General features: G+C 37.6%; 1 protein-coding gene and 1 pseudogene across 2 annotated transcripts in view; both read left to right on the top strand.

Annotated features, from left to right (window-relative positions):
• Positions 1-27,474, top strand: part of SYT9 (synaptotagmin 9) — a 236,401-nt gene that overhangs the window by 151,607 nt on the left and 57,320 nt on the right. The gene's annotated exons all lie outside the window — the stretch shown is intronic.
• Positions 23,006-24,228, top strand: LOC119535854 (annotated as a pseudogene).

The following is a 27,474-nucleotide window of genomic DNA, read 5'->3' as shown; positions in this document are numbered from 1 at the left end:
ACACCATACAATCCATCCTAAGTGTATCATCTATGGCTCTTGGTATAAACACATAGTTATGCATTAACCACCACAATCAATATTAGAACATTCTCATTTCCTCTGAAAAAATAATCCCGTACCCCTTATATCCCCCTGTTGTTGATGCTTAGCTTTGGTATAGTGCCTTTGTTATGGTTGGCGACAGAGTATTGCAATGTTACCGTTAACTATAGACCTTAGTTTGCATTAATTGTGTTTTTCCCATATACCACCGTATTATTAACACCTTGTAATACTGATACACATTTGTTGTAGTTCATGGAAGAATTTTCTTATGTTTGTACAATTAACCACCATCATCATCCACTCTAATTTTTGCTAAGTTATACAGTCCCAGATTTTCTCCTCTAGCTTTCCTTCTGGTGAAATACCCAACCCTAGCCTTCCTCTTTCAACCCTACTCACACTTAGCTTTGTTAATTACACTTAAAGTATTGTGCTATCATCACACAGTAATGTGCTACTGAAGAAATATGTTCTTTTTTAAATGCAATTTTATTGAGATATATTCACACACCATATAATTCATTCAAAGTATACAGTCAGTGGTTCACAGTATCATCATATAGTTGTGTGTTCATCATCACAGTTGATTTTCAAACATTTTCAATACTCAAAAATGAAGAAAAAATATATTTTAAAAGTTTAAAAAGAAATAAAAAATAACACCCAAACCATCCCATACCCCTTATCCCCCACCATTTTTATATGTCTTTGGTTATTATTTTATTACTCATCTGCCCATACACTGGTTTAAGGGAATATCAGTCACCAGGTTTTCACTATCACATGGTTACACAAAAAGGCTATATAGTTATACAGTTATCATCAAGAATCAAGTCTGCTGGATTACAGTTTCAACAGATCCAGGTATTTCTTTGTAGCTATTCTAATACACTAGAAACTAAAAAGTAATATCTATGTAATGCATAAGAATAACCTCCAGAATGACCTCTCCACTTTATTTGAAACCTCTTAGCCACTGAAACTTTATTTTGTTTTATTTCTTTTCCCCCTTTTGGTCAAGAAGGCTTTCTCAGTCCCATGAAGCCAGGGCCAGGCTCATCCCTAGGAGTCCTGTCTCTCATTGCTAGGGAGACTTAACACCCCTCAGAGTCATGTCCCACGTAGAGGGGGAGGATAGTGAGTTTATTTGGAGAGTTGGCTGAGAAAGGCCACATCTGAGCAACAAAAGAGGTTCTCTGGGGGTGACTCTTAGGCATAATTATTAGTAGTCTTAGCCTTTCCTTTGCTGGAATAAGAAACAACATGTTTTTGATACTCGTCAGTTATGCAGTTTATATCAGTGACCTTTTTCCATGTTTTGCTGAGTAATATTACATGTATACCACAATTTTTTTATCCATTCTCCTGCTGGTCAACATTTGGGTTATGTCCGGTTTTTCTTGGCTAAGTGAATATGGCTAACATTAATTCTTGAAGAATTCTAATCATGTGCATGTGTTTTTATTGCTCTTGGGTAAACTTAGGAGTGGAATTCCTTGGCCCATAGGATAGTTTTCTGTTTATAAGAAACTGTCAAAATAGTTTCCCTAAGTGGCTGTAATACTTCACACTTCCACTAGCTTTATATGCAAGTTCCCATTGATCCACATCCCTTCCAATATTTTGGTGTTGTCAGCTTTTGATTTTAGCTATCCCAGAGATGGTAGTTCCTTGTGGATTTCCTTAATGGCTAATGATGTTAAGCACCTTTTTATGCTTTTCATATATTTTTGAGTCCTTGGAACTGGAGTCGGAGGTTTGTTCTGGAATTCTAATAGGATTGTTTGATGCATTCTAAAAATTACAATTGTTGAATGAAGACTTACAGTCAGAGAGAGCACATGGGGATGCAAAGTGTCTTCCAGACCCATTCTTTTTTTTAATGCATTTTTTAATTGTGGACTTTAACATGTATACATAGCAGTGATAACTTTCAAGGTACAATTATAACAAGTAGTTGGAGAACAAACTTCAAAGAATGTAATGGGTCACAGTTCCACAACTTCAGCTATTTCCATTATTGTAAAATATAACATACATACAGAAAGGTGTTAACTTTTGATGTACAGTTCAACAAGCAGTTATACAGGTAATTTCAAAAATTGTTATGGGTTACAGTTCCACAGTTTCAGTTCTTTCCTTATTATGCAATATAGGGTATACACAGAAAGGTGAAGACTTTCAAAGCACAATTCAACGAGTAGCCATAGAGCAAATTTCAAAGGATGTTTAGGTTACAGTTCCACCATGTCATTTATCTCCTTACAGCTATTCCAACACCCTACCATATATTTATATAGAAAAATTATGTGTGTGTGTGTGTGTGTGTGTGTGTGTGTGTATGAAGTTTCAGTATTTGTAGGCCTTTGTTAAATCTTATCTTGTTTGTTACTATCCCTTCCTCTCACTTAGTCTCTTTCTCCATCTGCAGGGGTGTCTAGGCAGTGACTACCCTAACTTGTTCACATTGAAAGAGGGTGTTGACAGTATGGGGAAGGGGCTGCATTTGGTTGTTGTTCTTAAAGAGGCTGTTGCCTCTGGGGTTAAGGCTTGTCTGGCATCGGAACACTGGTGGATTTAAGTTTCTGAGAGATAAAACCTAGTGAGTGAATCTTTTGTAGAATCTCTGGTAGGGACCTAGGTATTTGGGGACTACTTTTGGTAAGGGCATGGCGTACTGTGGCCATTTGAGATCAAACCCATTCTTGACACTGACGAACCTTGCAATCATTGGCAAGTTGTTTAACCTCTCTGATGATATCTGGTAACCCTCTGCAGCTCCTAGGGCTATACCATTTTTAAAGGCTATTTCATTTGTTTTCTTTCCTGCTTAATTCTGTACGTAAGCCTACAAAATTCTTCCAGCAGCTGTATGTCTCCTTTATCCAACATGTAAATCAGGGTGTGAGTGCCTCCAAATGTGGGTAAAGCTGATGGAGAGGAGCTCCTGCTCTGTCTTGCCCCTGAAAAATCTATCTTTCCCTTCTCTTACTGCAATTAGTTCATTGATGCATTTGGAATTAATAATTCTAGACAGGTAGAAGTGACAGAGATAATGAGTTAACACATATATTTCAGACACTGTGATAAGTGCTTTACACATATTTGTTCATTTAATTTTCATAAGAGACAGACTATTAAAAACTCATGTGTGAGAACCTAAGATGGCGGCTAGGTGAGACAGGGCAAAAAACACCTCCATGAAAAATACTAGATAAAAGCCAGAAAGTGACCCAGAACACCATTTCCAGCAATGCACCAGCCGGACAAGGTCTGCTAAATCCACAGGAACCATGCATTGGGTGAAACCGGGAGTCTGTTTTCTGAAACGAGTGAGTGAGCCTGCTGAAAGTCCGGTGGCCACACTGCAGTGTGGGGAAACCATGGGTTGGCATTTGGAGATGGACTAGTTCTTTTTAAATAAAAAAAAGCTGGGAGCGGCTGTGGATATGGCGGCGAGAATGGCGCAGTGAAGCGTAGCAGGAGTGGGCCTTGCAAATGCCTCAGTATCTGGCATGGAAGATAGCCCTTCCTGCACCAGCTGCTAATTGTCTCAGAGCCAGGAGGGCAGAGGGGAACCAAAAGAAGAAGGAAACCGCACCCCTTGCAACCATCTTCCTGGAGGGCTGGGGATGCACCTGCCCGGGGCCAGAGCCACAGCCCAGAGCCACGACAAGGGTCCCAGTGTGATGAGGAGTGTTTCCTGCAACACACGCACATGCCACAATATCAGCCGTGGACAGTGGTCTTTAGTGCACCCACGCCTAATTGTCCTGGAGCTGGGAAGGAGGAGCTGTGCTAAAAAGGGGAAATTAACATGCCCCGTTCAGCCATCTTTGCAGCAGGCTGGGAATGCCCCTGCATGGCCCAATGGCCCAGGGCTTCCCTGGAGGGCTTGCGTGCACTTCTGATGTGGCACAGCCTTCCCTCAGCAGAGGTCCTGGAAGAGCACAGCTGGGAAGGGGGACCCTCTCGGAAATCCCAGGGACCCTACACCAATACCAAGGACTTGTGGGTCAGCAGCAGAGACAATCTGCGGTGAGATTGAAATGAAGGCTAAGACTTGTACAGCAGCCTTAAATCTCCAGGAACACCTGGGAGGTTTGATTATTAAAGCTGCCCTGCCTCCCTAACCACTCAGGCACACGCCCCAGATTCAGGGTGGACAGCACCAACAACACACCCAAACTTGGTACACCAGTTGAACCCCAGAACAATCAGACCCCCACACACCACAAAGACAAAATTGGAGAGAACTGACTTGAGGGGAATAGGTGACCCGTGGACACCATCTGCTAGTTAGTTGGAGAAAGTGTATGCCACCAAGCTGTAGATCTGACAAATTAGAGATTGGTGTTTTTTCATATCCTGAAAGAACCCTGTCAAGTAAAGCAAATGCCAAGAGGCCAAAAACAACAGAAAATTTTAAAGCATATGATAAAAACAGGCAATATGGATAACCCAAACCCAAACACCCAAATCAAAAGATCAGAGGAGACACAGTACTTGGAGCAATTAATCAAAGAATGAAAGACAAACAATGAGAGCATGGCACAGGATATAAAGGACATGAAGAAGAGCATGGCACAGAATATAAAGGACATGAAGAAGACCCTAGAAGAGCACAAACAAGAGCTTGCAAGAGTAAATAAAAAAAAACAGATGATCTTATGGAAATAAAAGAAACTGTTGACCAAATTAAAAAGATTCTGGATACTCATAGTACAAGACTAGAGGAAGCTGAACAATGACTCAGCATCCTCGAGGACCACAGAATGGAAAATGAAAGAACAAAAGAAAGAATGGGGAAAAAATTGAAAAAATCAAAATGGATCTCAGGGATATGATAGATAAAATAAAACATTCAAACTTAAGACTCATTGGTGTCCCAGAAGGGGAACAGAAGGGTGAAGATCTAGAAAGAGTATTCAAAGAAATTGTTGGGGAAAACTTCCCAAATCTTCTACATAATATAAATACACAAAGCATAAATGCCCAGCGAACTCCAAACAGAATAAATCCAAATAAACCCACTCCGAGACATATTCTGATCAGACTGTCAAATACTGAAGAGAAGGAGCAAGTTCTGAAAGCAGCAAGAGAAAAGCAGTTCACCACAACAAAGGAAACAACATAACACTAAGTAGTGACTACTCAGCAGCCACCATGGAGGTGAGAAGGCAGTGGCATGACATATTTAAAATTCTGAGAGAAAAGTTTCCAACCAAGAATACTTTATCCAGCGAAACTCTCCTTCAAATTTGAGGGAGACCTTAAATTTTTCACAGACAAACAAATGCTGAGAGATTTTGCTAATTAAAGACCTGTCCTACTTCTCATACTAAAGGGAGCCCTACTGACAGAGAAACAAAGAAAGGAGAGAGAGATATAGACAAATTTAACAGACATATATAGAACATTACATCCCAAATCACCAGGACACACATTCTTCTCTAGTGATCATGGATCCTTCTCCAGAATAGACCATAGGCTGGGACATAAAACAAGCCTCAGTAAATTTTAAAAAAATTGAATTTATTCAAAGCACATTCTCTGATCATAGTGGAATACAAATAGAAGTCGATAACCATCAGAGACTTAGAAAATTCACTAACACCTGGAGGTTAAAAATAAGGGGGAGATGAAAACATTCCCGGATAATCAAAAGCTGAGGGACTTCATCACCAGTAGATCAGTCCTATAAGAAATGCTAAAGGGAATTGTGCAGGCTGAAAGGAAGGGACACTAAACAATTGACTGAAACCACATGAAGAAATAAAGATTTCCAGTAAAGATCACATGGTAAATGTAAATACCATTACTACTGTATTTTTGATTCATAGCTCCACTATTTACTTCCTACAGGATCTAAAATACATAAACTGTAATGATAAATCAGTGGCTTTGGACTCAATGTAAAATATGTAATTTTTGACAAGAACTACATAAAGGTGGGGGAATGGAGGAGTATAGGAACATAGTTTATATGTCCTATTGAAATTAAGTTGGTATCAGAGAAAAACAAGATTGTTTTAGATTTAAGATGTTAAATTTAAGCCCCACGGTAAACACAAAGAAAGTATCAGAGAATATGACCATAGAGATGTAGAGTATGGGTTACGAGAAATGGTGGAAGGGGCAATGGGGAGTTAAGAAATGAGTGTAGGGTTTCTGTTTAGGGTGAAGGGAAATTTCTAATAATGGATGGTGGGAAGATGATGGCATTGCAACATTCTAAATGTGATTAATCCCACTAATGGAATGCTAGGGAGGGGATGGAATGGGAAGATTAGGCTGTATATATGTTTCCACAGTTGAGACAGTCTAAATAGATGACAATTAAATGCCAAGGATGATCCTGGATGGGATCTGAGGATGAAGGAGGGGAGGCTCAAAGGGACACAATTGGGACATAAGGAAAAAAAGGAAATATAGAATGTAAGCCTTGTATCAATGTTGAATTTCTTGAACTTCTTAACGGAGCTTAATGTGACTACATAAAAGAATGTTCTTGTTCATGGGAAATGTATATGTGAATTACATTGTTTCTTCAAGGATGTGTGCAGCTTGCTCTCATATGTTCAGAAGACAGGGCAATAGATGATTGATGATAGGGAGGGAGGGAGGGAGGGAAAGAAAGAAATGGTGGTGTGACAGGATGTTAAAGTTGGTGGATTGGGGTATTGGGGGAGGGGGTTCAGGGTATGCTGGAGTTCTGTGTATGGGGTTTGTATTGTTTTTGCAACTGTTCCTATAACTTTGAATTTGTTTCCAAAAAAAAAAAAAAAAAACAACTCATGTGTGAATCTCAAGGTATCAGAGAAGCATATTGAGAAAAACAAGAAGGTTAGGAGGACTCCAAAACCCAAAATTCCTGGGCCAGGGGCACAAATGCTTAGATTTCACTACCTCTTTCCCATGTTCCCCTTTAAGTTTTACATGTTCCTAAGATGTTGACTTCACGTTATTAGTCAACAGTCCTCACCATTTCTGTCCTCCCAGCCTCCATCTCTTGTTCTCCAGTACCATTGCATATACCACCAAACTGTATCTTTTTAATCATAGTTCCGATAACGCAGTCACCTGGCCCTAAAACCTTTATTGTCTGCCTTTGTCTACCAGCTAATATCTGAAATCAGGAATCACCTGATACCAGGGCTGGAAGAGGCTTTACATTTGTCCAGACTGCCTATTTGATATTCAATTCTTCTCTAAAGCATACCTGCCCATGAAGGAGCACTCACTACCTTTAGTCAAAAACTGTGGATTTGGATGTGATAGCCAAAGAGTATTTATTCTACATCTCCTTGTGGCTTCCACTTGTTGGTCCTAGTTCTAATCCTTGGAACTGTTAAGAACAAGTTTAGGTCCCCTTCGATAATACACCACTTTGTCATTTGCTGAATCTTGTCTGTTTTGAACCTTTTCCTTAAGATTTTAATTGCTCCATTTGCCTCATTGTCCCTCATATAATCCTGATTCTCTCCTGTGATGATTGCTCTTCTCACCATCCTCCAGCTGATTATATATCTCTAAAATTGAGATGCCCAGAACAGAATTAATGTTTCAGGTACAGTGTGACTGGAGTAAAGTAAAGAAAGGTTTTTATCACCCACCTTCTCTGGACCATACATCTATTGAGGTATGCTAAAGCTATAATAGTTTATGGCAGCTATATCACCTTTTGATTCAAAATGAGATTAAACCATAAACCTCTTTTCCACTTGAATTAGGTTGCATTTACTTCATATATTGCATCACTAATTCTTTAGACCCTCAAACGATTTATCTTGATAAATGTATATTGTTAGGTTTTTTCCATCCCACCTAACCTGCCAGGATCTTTAGGGATCTTCATTCTGGATTCCAGTTAACTTACTATGCCTGTTGTGTTATACCCAAATTCTATTTCTCTTTCTCAAACATTGATAAAATTATATAACAGGAAAATTCCCAGGCTGTTGAATCATTAATCAGTACCCTTTACATATGGTTGTTCAACTAGATATGAATTTACCTTACTTTACGTACTTTATATCAACCAGCTTAAATTTATCTACAGGGATATCAGGCAAGAACTTTCCAGATTGTGCCTACAAAATTTCTGAGTCAGACAGCCCAAGTCAAAAAAGGGAAGTCATATTGGTTTAGTATCACTTGTTTTTAATGAATCCATAAGGACTCAATATTTGTTAGTGTCTAAGAAGCCATGCCTTTTAATAACCAATGTTGATAACATATCTGAGGTGAACACTAAGCTTACTTTTCCAGGAGAAAGGCTAAGCTCTTTCTACCTGAATATATGGTTTCCCTCTCTGCCCAGTGGTGTAAGCTCTGTACTGCCTCCCTCGATGGTCAGCCCCTATGAGACGGTAGCCCAGTTGCCAAGCTTTTCCTTCACTCTCTAGTACTGCAAAAAGCTGAAAACTTAGTAAAGCACTCAGGGAGATATCATGTCACAGAGGAGAGTGTTAGCCAAATTCACCACATTTTCCCTTCTGTTTGGGGTAAATTTTGAAATATGGAAGACTCAAATTCCAGCTGTGCAAAACCAGGCATCATGCCATTCAAGAAAAGCCAAAGCTAACTTATTTTACAGGAAGATGAAGAGGTTTCTCAGATTGAGCTGCTATTATTATTATTATTAACATTAGATTCTTATTATTATTATCCTCAATCCCATCTGCCACTGCAACTCTAGTATGCACCCATCTTCCTGTATGGTGGAGATGTGGTGAGAGCGCCCAGCCACTGGGTGGTACTCCAGAAGCCTTTGAAGGACACCCCAAACCAATACGTGTTGGGGGTAGGAACTGCAAAGTCTCGTCCTCTCCACAGGTAGAACTATCCCTTTTCTCAAGCCCTCTGAGTTCTCACCAGTGGGCCAGACCTGCCTGGGACTCCCAGGCTCAGAACCATGTTACCAGGGAGGTATGGAGGTATGTAAGCAGGCAGCGGAGGTTTGCTTCTGCCTTGACCAATTGTGAGCCTGCTGTATGACATAGAATCATATGATACGAGAATATTGCAGCAGCCATCCTGCCCCACTGTTTTCTCTTTTCCTTCACCGTACTGCAGTAGTTCATGCAAGAGAGATCATGGGATCTTGGAACAGGGTAGCACTATATAGAAGGAGAAAATTGAACAGAATCTAGATATTTTTGGATAACATGACTTGCAGATGTGGGAGGATGAGAGAAGAGGAGGAATATAGGATGTCTACCAAATTTTAGCCCCAGCTGTTGGGAGGAAGTTATTATCAAACTGAATGAGGAACATTTAGATAGGAGGCAGGAGAACTAGGATGGAAATCAGCTCCATATTTTTAAATATTAAGATTGAGTTGCCTATTAGATAACCAAATAGAGATCTAAAGTAAGCATTTGAATGGATGAATCTGTAACTCAGGGAAGAGGCTGGGATGGAGATGTAGAACTCATATATAAGAGGCATTTTAAACTCAGGAACTGGATAAGTTCATTTCAAATAGTGCATGTGAACATTTTTTGTAGACTATAAAGTGCTTTACACGTATGTGATGTTATAAGCCGTCCTGTCCTAGCTGAATATATCTTTGGTCAAAGCAAATCCTTTCTAAAGTGGGGTCAGTCCTATGGAATTAGACCTAGAATGATATGAGTGAGCAGTTAAAAGAGAGAAAAGTAGTAGACTGGTCCCAACCCTCTCCCATCACCCTGTGAGGGCTGTTGGGTTCATTTGTGACCCAGCACTAGCTCAGAAAGTATCATCCTCTAGGCACACTTCCAATGCAATTAGTCATGCTAATATCTATAAATAAAGTGTGAACAACAGTTACTTTAACAGTGCATGCTAATTATTGGTAGGATCTGTCACTGAAAAGGAGTGTTTTTGCCAATTTTGTCATGTCTGGGGCAAGTATCAGGAATACAGTTGGAGTTTTTGAGAAAATAAAATGATCAAATCATTAACAGTTTCCATGTTACTGATGGGCCAGGTTTGGAGCAGTGTTATTATTACAGGTGAGGATGAAGTATACCTGAGAGCAATGTCACAACTAGAATTTCCTCTGCTCTTGCTAAATAATAGATTTCTTGCTGCTGTATCTCACGAGATTTTTTGTATTTTGAAGAGGTCCTATACAGAGCAATAGATGATGGATGATAGGGAGGGAGGGAGTGAGTGAGAGAGGGAGAGAAAGAAAGAAATTCTGGTGTGACAGGATGTTGAAGGTGGTGGATCGGGGTATCGGGGGAGGGGGGTCAAGGTATGATGGAGTTCTATGGATGGGGTTTGTACTGTTTTTGCAACTCTTCCTGTAAGATTGAATTTATTTCAAAATAAAATTTATTAAATTAAAAAAATACAATCTATTTATGCAAATTGAAAAAAATAAAAAAATAAAGAGGTCCTATAAATAACAGGATTTCTCAGTGAGCCAGTAGAGTAGTAGTAGGGAATATGGGGGCCAGATGTCCCACAGCCTGGTGGCTCCTGGGGCAAATGATTCAAAGACTCAGGAAGCTGGACTACTGAGGCTGCAGCACTTATGCAAGGACCTTGCATCCTCCCTTCATTTGTGCATTGATTTATTAATTCAAGATACATGGACTGAGTTACGCCTAAGTGTCAACTGGGAGAGGTGGATAAGCAGGCTTTCCCTTGTAGATTCCAAACTGGTTCGTGTGGCAAATGCATAATCAAGTACAATAGTAATAATTCCCACCTCATATTTGTGTACTGCATATATAACGTGCATAGTAAGCATGTGAGGAGCCCAGACTTGAACTCAGCTTCAGTCAATTGTACTAAATGTCTAGGCTTCAGGAGCTTTTAAATACAGATGAAGTCATCTTTATGTTATACCCCAACTTCAATTTTCATTCTTTAGAAGCACACACTTTCAACTACTTTAGCTGTTTCTTTTGAAATACACCTCCATATTTTAAATAAAATGCTTAATTTTATTTGTTTTTTGTTTTATATTTCTTCTGAATTTTCCTATGGAAGGATTAGCTCATAAACTGAATGCGCACACATACACTCTCACACATCATACTTCTCCCATCTCAAAATAGTTATAACATAAATTTGTGGAGATAATTATTCATGTTTATATCATTATTATTAAGTAAACTTAATTTACAGCTGACCCATGTAGTGTTCTGTGATTACATTCCCTTTTTTACACAACCCCAAGAGTTGGTTCCCCAGATCTCTATATTCATATACCAATTGGCTACTCAACATTCACTTCTGGATGCCTCATAGACATCTTGCATTTAACACATGAAAAACTGGGTTCCTGCTCTCCCCCATAGCCTATTACCTAAATAAATCTCTATTTAGAAATAGAGATTAATGGCAGTCCCATCTTTCCATTTACTCAGGCCAAAAAAACTGGAGTCATCCTTGATTCTTCCCTTTCCCTCATTTAATCTATCAGAAGAGCCTGATGTTCTTCAAATTTTGACGACTTCTCACCACCTTACAGCTTTTTCTGGACCAAGCTATGTCACTTCTTTCCAGGTTTACTGCAGTTACCTTCTAACTGATGACCCTCCTTCTGCCTTTGTCCTGTCACACTGTTCTCAGCATAGCAGCCAGGGTGATCCTGTTAAAATGGAAGTCACATTGTGCTACTTTTCTGCTTCAATGCTTGTAGTGGCTTCCATTCCCATTTGAGAAAAAGCCAGTGTTCTTGATAACCTACGTGATCTGGCCACCACATCCTCTCTGACCTCATCGCTTTTACTCTCTTACTTTTTCACTCCACTCCATCCACTAATCTCCTTGCTATTCCCCAGACACAAGTACCTACACCTTAGGGCATCTACACTTGCTTCTTTGGCTGCATGGAATATTCTTCAGATAGTTGCATGACTGGTTCCCTCACCTGATTTCTTCAGATCCTTACTCAAAAGTCACCCTCTCACGAGTACTTCCCTGACCACCCTATTTAATATTTAACCCCTCAACACTACTTATCTCCCTTCTCTACTTTATTTCTCTCCATTGCATCATATGTGTGTGTGTTGTTCATTATCTATCTTCACATGATCATAAGAAATGTAAGCCCAATGAGGGTAAAAGATTTTTGCCTTTTGGTTCACTGATGGATTCCCAACAATCAGAAGACTACCTGGCAAATAATTAGCATTCCATAAGTGTATGTTGAACATGTAATAGATGAAAGGATTTATCTTGGTTCCATTTGCCGTGGGGTGGGGGAGAGCCACATCAATTGCTAATTCATCCCAAACTCTGGCAGACAGTTAAGTATCCCTTAATATTGATAAATATATTTTGTTTCTTTCTTGGAGTAAAGTTCCTTTCTGAAACCCTCTGTGTTCTTAACTTCAGCATCACCTGGAGGTTATCTGGGCTGTTCCTTAGCTGTTTCCTAGGATCTCCTTTTATCATCATCCTGGAAGCTTCCTTTGCCTGTCTCCTATTTTGGATTGCTCATTCCTAGATCCCATGTAACCCTTTTTCTTGGCTAATCCTCACGTTTTGATGGTTTATATTGTCCAGTAACTATGAGGTAAGTGTGCATGCATGTGAAATTTTTTTATATGAAATATCTTCATTCTTTCCTCATACTTGAGTGCCAGTTTGCTGGGTGTAGAATTCTGGTTTGGAAATTATTTTTACCTGGGAATTTTGAAGGCATTGCCTTATTGTATTCTAACTTCCAGTGTTCTTCTTGAGAGGCCTATGCAGTTTGGGCTTCTGATCATTTTATGGACCTGTTGCTTATTCTCTCTAGAAACTCTGTTTCTTCTTCTTTATAACTAGTGCTCTGAAATTTCCCAATGACATGTCTTCATTGTATATATTATTTTATCCATTTTATTGAGTAATTACTTTTATTGTACATTTTGAGACTATATTTGTTATTCTGTTTCCTGCAAGATTTCTTCAACATGACCTTCCATTTTTTTTAATTTTAAATTTCTGCCCTGTATTTCAATTTCCAAAACTTCTGTTTTCCAAATATTCTATGTAAATGAATGCTTGTTCTAGTTAGTTAAGACACTGTCTTCTTTTATGTCTCTGATAAACTAGTTATAATGTTCTTGATTGGTTTTATTTTAGTTTTCTTCTACTCTCTGTATTGTATCTGTTTTCTTTGGGCTGCTGTTTTCCATTTTATTTGGACTCTGTTTTCATGTTAGAGATTTTCTTCAGATGTCTTCTGTTCTTTTGCCATCTGCTCACATTTTAGAGTGAGGCATCAAAAAGCTGCTTAGAAACACTGTGTGGGGGTGCTGGGCTTGACGATCGATGTGCTTCAGTGTAAGACAGCAGTTCTCAAAGTGTGGTCCACAGTCCACTGGAGGACCACAAGACCCTGACGGGGTCATTAGGTCAAAATTATTTTCATAATAATACTAAGACATAATTTATCTTTTTCACTATGGTAACATTTGCACTAATGGTACAAAAGCAATGGAAGGCAAAACTGCTGTGACTTAGGTAGTGGACCACACTGTGCTAGAAGTTATTGTAGCCTTCACCACCACACACTCAGAGTTTTCATTTTTTTTAATGCCCACTTCACATAGGAATGTCCTTGATGAAGCAGTAAAAATTAGTACTTTTATTAAAATTTGACCATTGAATATGTGTTTTTAATATGCTGTGTGACCAAATGAAAAGAATGTGTGTAGCATTTCTGTTGTAGAGTGAAGTACAGTGATTGTCTTGAGGGAAAGCAATTGTGTGATTGTTTGAGTTGCCAGATAAACTAGCTACATTTTTCATGGAACATCATTTTACCTGAAAAAATGACTGAGTGGCAAATTACGGTTATACAGACCTGGGCATTTGGAAAACATTTTCTCAAAAATGAATGAAGTGAATCTGTGACATCAAGGAAAACTATAGACAGGGATGTTACCAAAGAAAAAAAGTTGATCTTTCAAACAAAACTTTGAAAAGGTTGTATCTGCCACTGTGAGCTTTACAGCTTCCTAGTACTTAGAGATATTTTTGATGAGATCAATTATTGTGATTTTTATACAGAATTATGAAATATATTTAGAGAAGATCTGTATAACTCAGTAAACTCGTGTTTTAAAAATACAATATAATGCTTACTGTTACAAAATCATGCTTGGGTAATAGACACATTCAAAGTGCAAGGCAGACATAGATTTTAATGTAACAGAGTAGGAAAAACTCTTTTATGTAGTGTCACATTCCACATTCTAACTAAACTTTAAGAATCTCTTGCTTATATACTTTGAGTGCAAAGAAGAACATCCACAATCACCTGAAAAGGCTATTAAAATACTCTTCCCTTTTCAACTACATATCTACGTGAGGCTGGATTTTCTTCATATGCGTCAACCAAAAACAACTTATTGCAACAGATTAAAGAAGGACATAGAAAAATCCTACTGTGTTCTGTTAAGCCAGACATTAAAGAAATCTGCAAAATGTTAAACAATGTAACTTTTAACTAATTTTCTTTTGAAAATATAGCATCTTATAGAAATATGTTAGCATATAAGGAATTTATTATTGCTGTTTTAAAATTAATTAATATGAATATGTGTAAATGTGTCCTCCGTTTTAATTTTGAATATAGTAAATATCAATAGATACAACCCACATCAATGAAAGTTCTTTAGCATCCTCAATAATATTTAGGAATATAAAGAGTGTCTGAGACCCAAAAGTGTGAAAACCACTGACCTAGAGCATCCAGGCTGGTCAGCATTCATGTGAAGTGAAGCACTGAAATGGGCAGTTCTCTAGCTATTTCTGATCAGACGGTTTCCATTTTGCATTAGTTCTGACCTTTGCAACATTTTAAGCCTTCCAAGGTTTATAATTATGAAATTTTCACATTTATTTCTCATTTAAATGCCAAGTTGGATTTTCTTTTTACAGTGTTTCTTTTTCTTTCCTACCTAATATGCTTATTGAACTAAAAAGGGTGGAAATGTACTGAAGTTTTAGCAGTGTTACCTGCATTTTCCTATCTGCTTATATTGTCTGTTACTGCCTTTCTTCTAGTTGACTGGTTAGAAAACACAGAGTCATTTTGGCCATTTCCCATGGATTCTTCCTGTGGAATAGATGTCACTTCACCATGTTCCTTCCATCCTTTCTCTTGGTATAACGATCTAGTGCCTGCTTGCCTGAACCTGGACTTTATAGCACCCCTCTCATTGGTTCTTCAGTCTCGCATCCTCAAAACCATCATTCACATAAATACCTGATTCATTGCTTTCATATAGAAATTTACATACTTAAAAACTGATTTTGATTGCTGCATGTTTCATGAGAATCAAGACCTTATGATATGGTCTTATATAGATACTATTACAGGTTATGTTCCATAGCTTGGGTTTTCATTGCCTAAGTTTGATATCTGTCACTTTCTCGTAAATCTATTTTTAATTCATTCATTATTTTTTAAAAATTGTTAACATTTTCCTCCATTTCATTTTCTATTTCTCATAAGATGTAATCTGTCGGTTTATTCATTTTAAGTGTTCCTTCTAGTTTAGTCTTCACTTCTGAACTAATATTTTTCTTTTATTTCTAAATTCTTTCCTAAGCTTTGTCATATTATGGATGTGTTCATGTCATTGTTTTCTTAATGTTTTCCAGCTCATTTTGAAATAGAAAGTCAAAGTTTATTTGATCTGTGAGGATGTCTTCCTGGCATGCTTTCATTGTCTTCAGGAAGAATATTCTCCTTAATTTTTTTTCTTATAAACACTTGGTAAGGATTTGACTTTATACTTTTAGTTGTCCCTTTTTACATGAAATTTGTTTTCCTAAACATTCAAAAGGAGGCATAATTTAGAGTAGCTCTACCTTCACAGACTCCATCTTCTTTTGTTATATCATATTTAAAATATGACAGTTTGCTTTCTAAGATTTCTTAGCTCTGTTCCATTCCCTCACTTTCCTCTGGACCTTATTCTTATTTTCGTCTCTTTGTTCCTATATTAATTTTTATTCTATTCCCAGAAGTTTATCTTCAGGCCTGTTCCACAAAGTGCCTGGTGGGTAAGTTATGATAGTTAAGGAGAAGACCAACTGTCCTAGCGCCTTCAGACCTTAACACAGACTGTAATTTTGCTTGGCTTGTTATAATGGCCTCATCAGGTTTTGGTATCCAAAATATGATGACTTCAAAGCAATTAAGTTGGGGAGTATTCCCCGTTTCCTATTTTGAAAGTGTTTGTGTAATATTGGCTTTCTTTCTTTCCTAAATGCTTAGTAGATCACCAATAAACCCAACTGGGCCTGAAATTTTCTTTGTGGTGAGGTTTTTAGTTACAGATTCAGTTTCTTTAATGAGATATGGAAACTGAGTCATTATTTCTTCTTATAACTATTTTGTAAATCTTGTGTTTCTTGGATTTTTTCCGTTTTATCTAAATCTAATAATCTGTAAGTGTAAAGTTCTTTGTAAAATCCTCATTTTTTTATTCCTTTAGGATCTGAAGCGTGTTACATTTTCAACCCTAACATGGTTGTTTGTACCTTTTTTCTCCCCTGCTCCCTTTCTTTTTTATCCTTTATATCTTTTTTGTAAGGTGTTAGCAATTTTTATTAGTCTTTCAAAGAGCCAATTTTTGACTTTGTTGATTCTCTCTAAATCAACAATTTAGATTAATTAGAAATTAATTTCATTAATTTCTGCTCTTCATTGTTCCTTCTATTTAGTTTGGGTTTAATTTGTTTTTCTTCTTATAAGTTCTTAGATATATGCTTCAATCATTGTTTGTCAGCCTCATTTTGTTCTATTGTATGCAATTAAAGCTAAAAATGTCTCCCTAATATGGATTTGTTGGCATCCTACAACTTTTGAAATGTAGTATTTTTATCATCCAGTTCAATATTTTTCTAATTTTCATTTAGATTTTTACTTTGACCCATGGTTTATTTGGAAGTATATATCTTAGTTTCCAAACATACAGAAATATTCTACATATTTTTTTGTTGTAGATTGCTAGTTCTATGCGTTATGGTTGTCCCCAGTCCTATCTGACCTCTCTGCCAGGCCCTGCTGTTAGCTAACCTGTTTCCAGAATGTCTTCCGTGACATCACCCGTTGGTCTCTGGGTGAGGATGTGTGAGGTCTGGGTACAAGAACACATGGACCACAACCACCTCTCCCCACTTCAGCACAGGAAGACATATGTGAAAGAGTAAGCTGAAATGAGGGTTTGTGTGGTGCTGAAAATATAATGAGAAGTCTGGGTTATCAAAAGTCTGTTAATAATAATACTCTCTTTGCCTAACTTATGTAACCTCCCATAAAGCCAGAGTTTCATTAAGTTTGGTGGTAGTAATACTGGACAGATTGTATTAAAAAATAGTTCATCAGAATTAAATGTTAAATGTGTTGGATAAAAACCAAGAGATTGCCCTCCGTTCCTCCTGAAGCCCCTCTTAAAATGATAGTCAAGAAACTAAAAAGGCATAAATGCACACAGACAAATATAATAGGAGAGGTCTTTTGCTTTTACCCTTCAATTATAAGTATAGACAATTAAGGGTGTCCTAGAATCTGAGGAAAACTGACTTCATGAAAAAGAAGGTCCCAAATAAGCAAATAGATCAACTGATCACTGAAAGAAATATATCAAAGCAAGAAGGAAAAATTCTAATTAACATCCATCACTGAGGACCAAGCAAGATCAGTGGAAACCACAAGATATCTAAATACCTCCTGGGAAAATTTCAGAAAGTACAAAGGACAAAGTACAATGCAAAGAGACAGTCCTAAAATCTGCTTGAGAGAAAAAGAAAAGCCTGCAAAGGAATGGCATCATATACCTCAGTTGGAAATCAAGTATTAGAAGACATTGTAACAATGTAAAATAATTATAAGATAAAACAACTAAATTCTATGCCCAGCCAACTTATTTTAAGAACTGGAGCACAATCTTGGCAAATAAATTCATTAACCCCCCGCCCCCCACGAGAGACATGACTCCCGGGGAAATGAATCTTCCTGGCTATGTGGGCTGGCAGCGACAGATTGAAAATGCCTACCTGACCAAAAGGCGGGGGCGGGGTGGGGGGGGAGGTGAAGAAATGTAACAAGCTGTGGTCACAGTGGCGGAGAGATCCCAAATAGAGTTGAGAGGCTATACTGGAGGTTTTTCTTATGCAAGCTCCAGCTAGATATCCCAGATGGCCACAGTGTGCCATGCCCTTAGCAAAAGTAGCCCTCAAATACCTAGGTCCCTACCAGAGATTCTATAAAAGATGCACTCACTAAGTTTTATCTTTCGGAAACTTAAATCCACCAGTATGTTCCTATACCAGACAAATCTTAACACCTGGGGGCAACAGCCTTTTTAAGATCAACTATCAGAGGCGGCCCCCTTCCCCATCCTGTCAACACCCCCTTTCAAAATGAGCAAGTTAGGGTGCTCACTGCCTACACACCCCTGAAGATGGAGCGAGAGATTAAGTGAAAGGAAGGGGTAGCAACAGACAAGATTTAACAAAGGTCTATGAATGCTGAAACTTGATATAATTATAGATTTTTGTTGGATGCTCGGGTGTTGGGATGGCTGGAAGGAGGTAAATGACCTGGTGGAACTGTAGCCTAAGCATCCTTTGGGATTTGCTCTATAGCTGCTCATTGAATTGTGCCTTGAAGGTCTTCACCTTTCTGTATATACCTTGTATTGCATAATAAGGAAAGAACTGAAATTTTGGAACTGTAACCCATAACAGGTTTTTAATTCAGTTTTATTGAGGTATATTCACGTATCATACAGTCATCTGTGGTGTACAATCAACTGTTCACAGTACCATCATATAGTTGTGCATTCATCACCCCAATCTATTTTTTTAACATTTTCCTTGTACCAGAAAAAGTAAAAATAAGAATAAAAAAAAAAGTAAAAAAGAAAACCCAATTCATTCCCCCCACTTAGTTTTTGTCCCCATTTATTTACTCATCCATCCATACACTGGATAAAGGGAGTGCGATCCACAAAGCTTTCACAATCACACTGTCACCCCTTGTAAGCCACATTGCCACATAATCATCTTCAAGAGTCAAGGCTACTGGGTTGCAGTTTGATAGTTTCAGGAATCCACTTCCAGCTATTCCAGTGCATTAAAACCCAAAAAGGGTTATCTACATATTGTGTAAGAATGCCCACCAGAGTGACCCTCGACTCCATTTGGAATCTCTTAGCCACTGAAACTTTATTTTGTTTCATTTCACATCCCCCTTTTGGTCAAGAAGATGTTCTCAGTCCCATGATGCTGGGTCCAGATTCATCCTTGGGAGTCAGGTCCCACGTAGCGGGGAGGGCAGTGAGTTCACCTGCTGAGTTAGCTAGCTAGAGAGGGCCACATCTGAGCAACAAAGAGGTACTCAGGGGGAGACTCTTAGGCACAATTATAAGCAGGTTTAGGATTTCCTTTGCAGTAATGAGCTTCATAGGGGCCAGCCCCAAGGCACAGGGCTCCAGTCCCCAGTGTTTGTGAGAACATCAGCCAACAATCCAAGTGAGGAAGCCCAACACCTCCGCATTTTCCCCCAGCTCCTCAGGGGGGCCATGCATATGTTCTCTGCCCAAATTACTTTGGGGTGTGTTGCTATTTCACACTAACCTATGCAAACCTGCCAGGTCTCACTTCCTATTCAAAGTTCCATGTAATTATGGTATTTGAACAAACTGTACGAGTTAAATTGTTTAGGAAATATAGATCCTGCACCAAATAAAACATTTTTTCCCTTAGTCTCACATGGAATTTGAAGTTTTAAAACATAGTCAGTATCGTCCTTTGCCCTTTGGCCAGATTTGCCCTAGTCCTAACCACATCTTCTTCATTCATATCTCTAATTGAAGTCTGAACACTTTTTCAGCTTTTTTAACAGTTACTGTATGCGCTAATACTGGCATTCATATCTGCCAAGTTCTAGCTCTGAGTTTCAGGTGTCACACCCAAAGTTCCAGGGATCGATCAGGTTATACACAAAGGGATCAGCATCTCAGAATAGATGTGATTGCTCTAAGAGCTTACAATCTAGGAACCATTCCCCTGATAAGATGTGCTCTAAGATTCAATTCTGAGTTTACACATTGTAGTTAGTCCATATTGGTGAGGCATCATAGTGTTTGCCTTTGTTTCTGGCATACTTCACTCAAAATGCTGTCTACAGGATCCGTTCACCTCACTGGGTGTCTCATAGCTTCACTCCTTCTTGCAGTTGCTTAATATTCCATTGTATGCACACAGAACAGTTCACCATTCTGTTCCTCAGTCATTGTAACTTTAGGCCACCTCCACCTGTTGCAAATCACGCATACCGTCTCCATAAACACCAGTGTGCAAATGTCCGTTCATGTCCCTGCTCTCAGATCCTCCAAGTATATGCCCCCTAATGAGGTTGCAGGACCTTATGGCACCCACATACTTAGCTTCTTGTGGAACCACCCCACTGTCCTCCAGAAAGGCTCCACCATTCTCCCTCCTAACCAACAGTAAATACATACATCCCTCTCTCCATGTTTTCTCCAGCATTTTTATCCCTGTTTATATTTTTCCCTACAGTTTTATAGAGCTATATTCACATACCATATAGTTATCCACAGTGTACAATCAGTTTTTCATGGTATCATCATACTGTTGTGCATTTATCACCACAGTCAGCACTTGAACGCATTGATTACTATGAAAAAAAGTTTTTTTTAACAAATAATAAAAAAGATAATAAAAAGAAAAATAAAATACCATACAATACAGTAGTAGGGTCAGACAGCAACACCACTACCAAGAATCCTATATCCCTCCCTTATACCCTCTTCTCATTCACATTTAGCTTTGGTATATGCCTTTGTTACATTTAATGGAAGCAAATTACAGTGTTACTGTTGACCATAGACTCCAGTTTGCTTTGATTATATTTTTTCCCCAGTACCATCCCCTTTCCCACACTCTGCATGGTTGACATTCATTTGTCCTCCCACATCGTAACAGTTTTTTGAAATTACCTGTATGACTGCTTGTTGAGCTGTACATCAAGAGATGACACCTTTCTGTATGTATGTTATATTTTAAAATAATGGAAGTTGTGGGACTGTGATCCATGACATACTTTGAAATTTGCTGTCTAACTGCTTCTAAAATTGTACTTGGAAAGTTATCACTGTTATGCATATATGTTAAAGTTCACAATAAAAAATACAAAAAAAAAAAAAAAAAGAATTGGAGTGCAATAAAGATTTTTTTAACTACTTAGGAATCCTGATTGGAAGAAAGACTCTGAAGGACATACCCAAGCAAAATAAAAATATTATCTACAAAGAGAACAATATAGATTCAAGAAACTGCAATGAACAAAGAAGTGAGAAAATTTTAACCATAGTTTTAATATTTGTTAATAATTTGGCTGTGAAACATAGTAGGGTAGTAAGAAACAATATTTTAAAAGACAGATGCATAATGAATTCTAGGATAAAGAGGACTGAATACAAAATTCACAAACCTGACCTAATAGACATTAGAAATTTGTCACCTAAAAATAGAACTTTATAGCATAAAATCCTTATATTTGAGTGGAAGTTATCATTTCAAAGCCATGACCTAAGCTTCCAATTTAAGGACTATGAAAAACTGGAGAAAATTTACCACAAAGTAGATAGAAGGAAGGAAATAATAAATAAAAGAAAATAAAGAAATAGGAAACATAAAAACACTAGACCATGGAATATCTATTTATTTGTCTCATCAAATTTCTCTCAGCAATGTTTTTCAATTTTCAGTGTACAAGTTTTGTGCATAATTTATTAAACTTTTCCCTAAGTATAAATGTAGGTATATTTTAAAATTTCAGTTGTCTCATTGTTAGTGTAAGTTTAGCCCAAACTTATTTGTTTTAGTGGCTTTTTACAGATGCCTGAGGATTTCCCCCATAAGAAATCATTTCATATATGTGTGCCTTTTATTTCTGCCTTATTGCACTTGCTAGAGGCTCTAGTACAGAGTTGAATATAAATAGTAAGAGCAGACTTTCTATCATATTTCTTAGTCTTAGGGAAAAGTGTTCAATATTTCATAATTAAATAAGTTAGCTATATATTTCATAGATGTCCTTCCTAACAGAAGGAAGTCCCCTTCTGTTCCTGTTTTGCTGAAGGTTTTGAATCATGAATGGGTTTTGACTTTTGTCAAGTGTTTCTATTAAGATTATTGTATGGTGCTTTTTTTAATCTGTTGAGAGGGTGAATTACCTTGATTACTTTTCAAATGTTAAACCAACCTTGCATTCCCAAGATAAACCCTCTTGTTTAGAATGCATATCCTTTTTTATATGTTGCTGGATTTGGTTTTCTAAAATATTAAGGATAATTGTGTCTATGTTCATGAGGGATTCTTATAATTTCTTGGCCTAGTTTTAGTGTCAGGATATTGCCAGCCTCTTATAATGAGTTAGAAAGCGTTTCTACCTCTTCTGTGTTCTAGAAGAGAGCACATATAGAACTTGTGTTGTTTCTTCCTTAAATTGGCTGAAGTTTAGTTTGTAGGAAGGTTTTTAACTACAACTTCAACTTATTTAATGGATATAAGACTCTTCAGGTTATCTACTTCTTCTTTAGTGTGGTATGGTAAATTTTGTCTTTCAGGCATTCCATCCCCCACCTGTCCTTGGGATGGGGTTGACCTGAGGAGGATAGCCAACCCCCTTACGGCACCCGCTTTGCAGTGGTCCATCCTTAACCCCCACTAAGGAGGAGTGGGCTGGCCCACCGAACAATCTGTAGTATCCACCCACCAAATCAGATGGAATGAACCTTACTTGTTGAATATCTTCTGATTACTGGTTGGATTCACTGAACAAAGAATCATGTTTTTCCTGCATGGAAGCTACTTAGTGGCATATTTAATTATAAAAACAGGGATCGTAAAGCATTTTGATTTCCCAAAGAAGGGAGATACCACTATGTCACATAAGTTTGACATTACAGCCAAAATGGTGCTGTCCCAGAGACAATGAGAAGAACTAAATCAAGCTATAGCAGATTATCTTCATTCAAATGGCTATGAAGAAGCATATTCAGTTTTTAAAAAGGAAGCTGAATTAGATATGAATAAGAATTAGATAAGAAGTATGCTGGTCTTTTGAAAAAAAAATGGATGTCTATTATTAGATTACAAAAGAAGATTATGGAATTAGAATCAAAACTAAATGAAGCAAAAGAAGAATTTACATCGAGTAGACCTCTTGGTCAAAAACAAGACCCAAAAGAATAGATTCCCCATTCACCAGAAAAATAATGCATTAACTGGTCATAGGAGTCCAGTCACTTGAGTCATTTTGCATCCTGTGTTTAGTGTTATGGTCTCTGTTTCAGAGGATGCTACAATTAAGGTATGGGATTATGAGACTGGAGATTTTGAACAAATTCTTAAGGGGCATACAGACTCTGTACAGGATATTTCATTTGATCACAGTGGCAAGGTTCTGGCTTCCTGTTCTGCAGATATGACCATTAAACTCTGGGATTTGCAGGGCTTTGAATGTATCAGAACCATGCATGGCCATGACCACGGTGTTTCTTCAGGAGCCATCATGCCCAATGGAGATCAGATAGTGTCTGCCTCGAGGGATAAAACTATAAGAATGTGGGAAATGCTGGCTACTGTGTGAAGACAGTACATAGAGAATGGGTACATATGGTGTGGCCAGATCAGGATGGCACCCTGATAGCTAGCTGTTCCAATGACTGGACAGCATGCGTATGGGTTATAGCAACAAAGGAATGCAAAGCCAAGCTCTGAGAACAAGAGCATGTGGTAGAATGCATTTCTTGGGCTCCAGAAAGCTCATATTCTTCCATCTCTGAAGGAACAGGATCTGAGACTTTAAAAAGTGGCAAACCTGGGCCATTTTTGCTGTCTGGATGCAGAGACAAGACAGTTAAGATGTGAGACGTCAGTACTGGCATGTGCCGTATGACCCTTGTGGGTCATGATAACTAGATACATGGAGTTCTATTCCATTCTTGGGGGAAGTTTATTCTGAGTTGTGCTGATGACAAGACCCAATTTGTATGGGATTACAAGAACAAGAGATGCATGAGGACCCTCAATGTGTATGAACACTTTGTTACCACCTTGTATTTCCATAAGATGGTAGCGTATGTGGTTACTGGCAGTATAGATCAAACATTAAAGGTGTGGGAGTGCCATTGATTGAGTCTCATTTGGCCCCTCTTCCCTTTTTTCCTCTGGATGCACTCCGATGAGATCATGGGTTACCCCCTTTGAGCTCTGTTTAAATATATATTGTCCTTTCATTTAAAAAAAAAAAAAAGACTCTTCAGGTTGTCTGCTTCTTTAGTGTGGCATGGTGAATTTTGTCTTTTAATTTGTCAATTTTATATGAACTGTAACATTTATTGTCATATTTATGTATTGTCAAATTTAGTATTCCCTTCTTATCCTTTTAAGATATATTGGATCTCTAGGGATGTGCTTTCTTCCATTTTTGATACTGATAACTGTGCCAGTTTGAAACTGTTATGGACACCAGAAGAGCCATGAACTTTTTTTTTTTTTTTTCATCATTTTATTGAGATATATTCACATACCACGCAGTCATACAAAACAAATTGTACTTTCGATTGTTTACAGTACCATTACATAGTTGTACATTCATCACCTAAATCAATCCCTGACACCTTCATTAGCACACACACAAAAATAACAAGAATAATAATTAGAGTGAAAAAGAGCAATTGAAGTAAAAAAGAACACTGGGTACCTTTGTCTGTTTGTTTCCTTCCCCTACTTTTCTACACATCCATCCATAAACTAGACAAAGTGGAGTTTGGTCCTTAGAGCCATGAACTTTTAACCCAATTTTTATTGGGTGGAATATTTTGATTGTTTCCACGCAGATGTGACTCACCCACCTGTGGGTGAAACCTTTGATTGGGTTATTTCCAAGAAGGTGTGGACCTCACCCATTCAGGGTGGGTCTTGATTGGTTCACTGGAGGACTTAAGAGAGGTCAGGAGCCAACACTGCTGCTGACACTTGGAGATGCTTATTGATGCAGACAGAAGGACGTTTGGAGATGCTAAGCTAAGAGATGAAGCCCAACGTTTGCCCCAGAGAAGCTAAGAGAGGACCCCCAGATGCTTAGAGAGAAACATCCTGGGAGAAAGAAGCAAGGACTCACAGGATTTGAGAGAGAGGAGCTAAGAGAAACCCAGAGACATTTAGGAGAAAGCCATTTTGAAATGCAACTCAGGAGCAGCCACGTGCCTTCCCAGCTGAAAGAGGTGTTCCGGACGCCATTGGCCTTTCTTCAGTGAAGGTATCCTCTTGTTGCTGCCTTAGTTTGGACACTTTTTTGGCCTTAGGACTGTAAATTTGTTACCAAATAAACCACCTTTATAAAAGCCAATCCAGAATGGTGAACTGTGGTGTGTGCATACAATGGAATATTGAGCAACTACGAGGAGGAGTGAAGCTGTGAGACATGCAATGCAATGTGTTTCTTTGGTCAATTGATTTTTAATTTATTTTGTATTGTGATCAGAAAAGATACTTTGCATGATTTGAATCTTCTTAAACTTTATTGAAACTTGTCTTATGGCCAAGAATATAATTTATCTTGTCTAACTTATTTTATATATATATATATATATAAGATGTCTTGAAATAGAAACACATGTAAAACAATATTAAGTATTGGTCAGCTGATGTGAAAATGTGATCAGAGGCTCACAGTAACCTAACCCTGTATTTTCCCTGAGAGCAAAATTCATTATTCCTTAATTCAATGTTTGTAGTGACTTGGTAGAAAGTAGTACTGTGAATAATAATGAGAATTTGGAGATTTTCTATATATCTATGATTGAATTCTAGTCTAATTCTCTTCTATCAGAGAACATACTTTGTGTAATTTCAATCTTTGAATTTATTGAGAATTGTTTTATGGCCCAGAACGTGGTCTATCTTGGTGAATGTTCTGTGTACACTTGAAAAGAATGTGTATTTTGCTGTTGTTGGGTGGAATATTGATGGGTGGAGTAAATATTAAGTAGGTCAATTTGGTGGATACTGTTCAAGTCTTTTATATCCTTACTAGTTTCCTGCCTGCTTTCCTATCGATTACTTAAGAGGAGTGTTGAAATCTCATAACTCTTCTCATGGGTTTGCCCATTTCTCCTTTCAATTCTATCACATTTGTTTAATATATTTTAGAAGGCTGTCATTAGATGTATATGCATTTAGGATTCTTGTGTCCTCTTGATTCTTTGACCCCTTTCAAATAAAATTTCTCCCTTCTTTCCTGGTAATATTCATTGGTCTGAAACCTTCTTTGATATTAATATAGCAACTCCAGCTTTCTCTTGGTGAGTGTTCGCGTGGTATTATCCCTTAGTTTTCAACCTATTTTTTTCTTGCATTTTAGGTGGATTTCTTGTAGACATCATATAGTTGGGTCTTGCTCTGCTTTTTATCTAATCAGACAATATCTGTCCTTTCAGTTGAAGTTTAGCTATATACAATTAATGTAATTATCAGTGTGGTTGCATTTATATCTACCTTATTTGTTCCAGCTATACTTTTGTTCCTTTTTTTTTTTTCTTTTTCTTCCTACCTTCTTTTGGATTCAATATTTTTATGATTCCATTTTATCTCTAATAATGACTATTAAATATACTTAAATTCATTTTTTAGTGTTTGCTCTAGTATTCAACAGGTACGTCTTTTATCTTATTGGATGCTACCATCAAATAATATTATACCACTTCATGTAGATTATCAGAATGTTACAGAAGTTATGCTTTCCACCCTCTCAATCTGGTGCTATTTTTGTCATACATTTTACTTCTATGTGAGTTATAAACCATATAATACATTGATACTATTTTTCTTTTAACTGGCAGTTTACTTTGAAAGAGATTAAAAATTAGGAAAATGTCTTTATATTTACTGATATATATTTTCCACACTCTTCATTTCTTTATGGATATCAAAATTTCCACCTGTTATCAATTTCCTTCTGCTTTAAGAGCTTCTTTTAACATTTCTTGTAGTACAGTTTTGCTGGTGGTGAATTCTCCAAGCTTAATTTTTTTCATGGTATTTTAAAATGTTGCTCCATTGTCTTCTGGCTTTTATATTTTCTGATGAGAAGTTTGTTGTCCTTATCTTTGTTCTGTACATAACACATCTTCTGCAGCCAGTAGTGAGATATAATTGACATATGATAAGGTGCACATGATTAAAGTGTATTTATATATATATATATAAATTCTTGAAACTGTCACCACGATCAAGATATTGAGCATATACAACACCTCCAAAAGTTTCCTCATGCTTTTATAAACACCCCCTTTCACCTTACCAAATTCCAGACAACCAGTGAATGAACTGGGAAGTATTCCCTCCCTTTCTATTTTCTAGATGATTTTGTTTAGT

Source organism: Choloepus didactylus, chromosome 6, assembly GCF_015220235.1.
Source record: "Choloepus didactylus isolate mChoDid1 chromosome 6, mChoDid1.pri, whole genome shotgun sequence".
Taxonomy (NCBI): Eukaryota; Metazoa; Chordata; class Mammalia; order Pilosa; family Megalonychidae; genus Choloepus; species Choloepus didactylus.
Note: the sequence above shows the minus strand (reverse complement) of the source record. Positions and strands in the feature narration are given on the sequence as shown.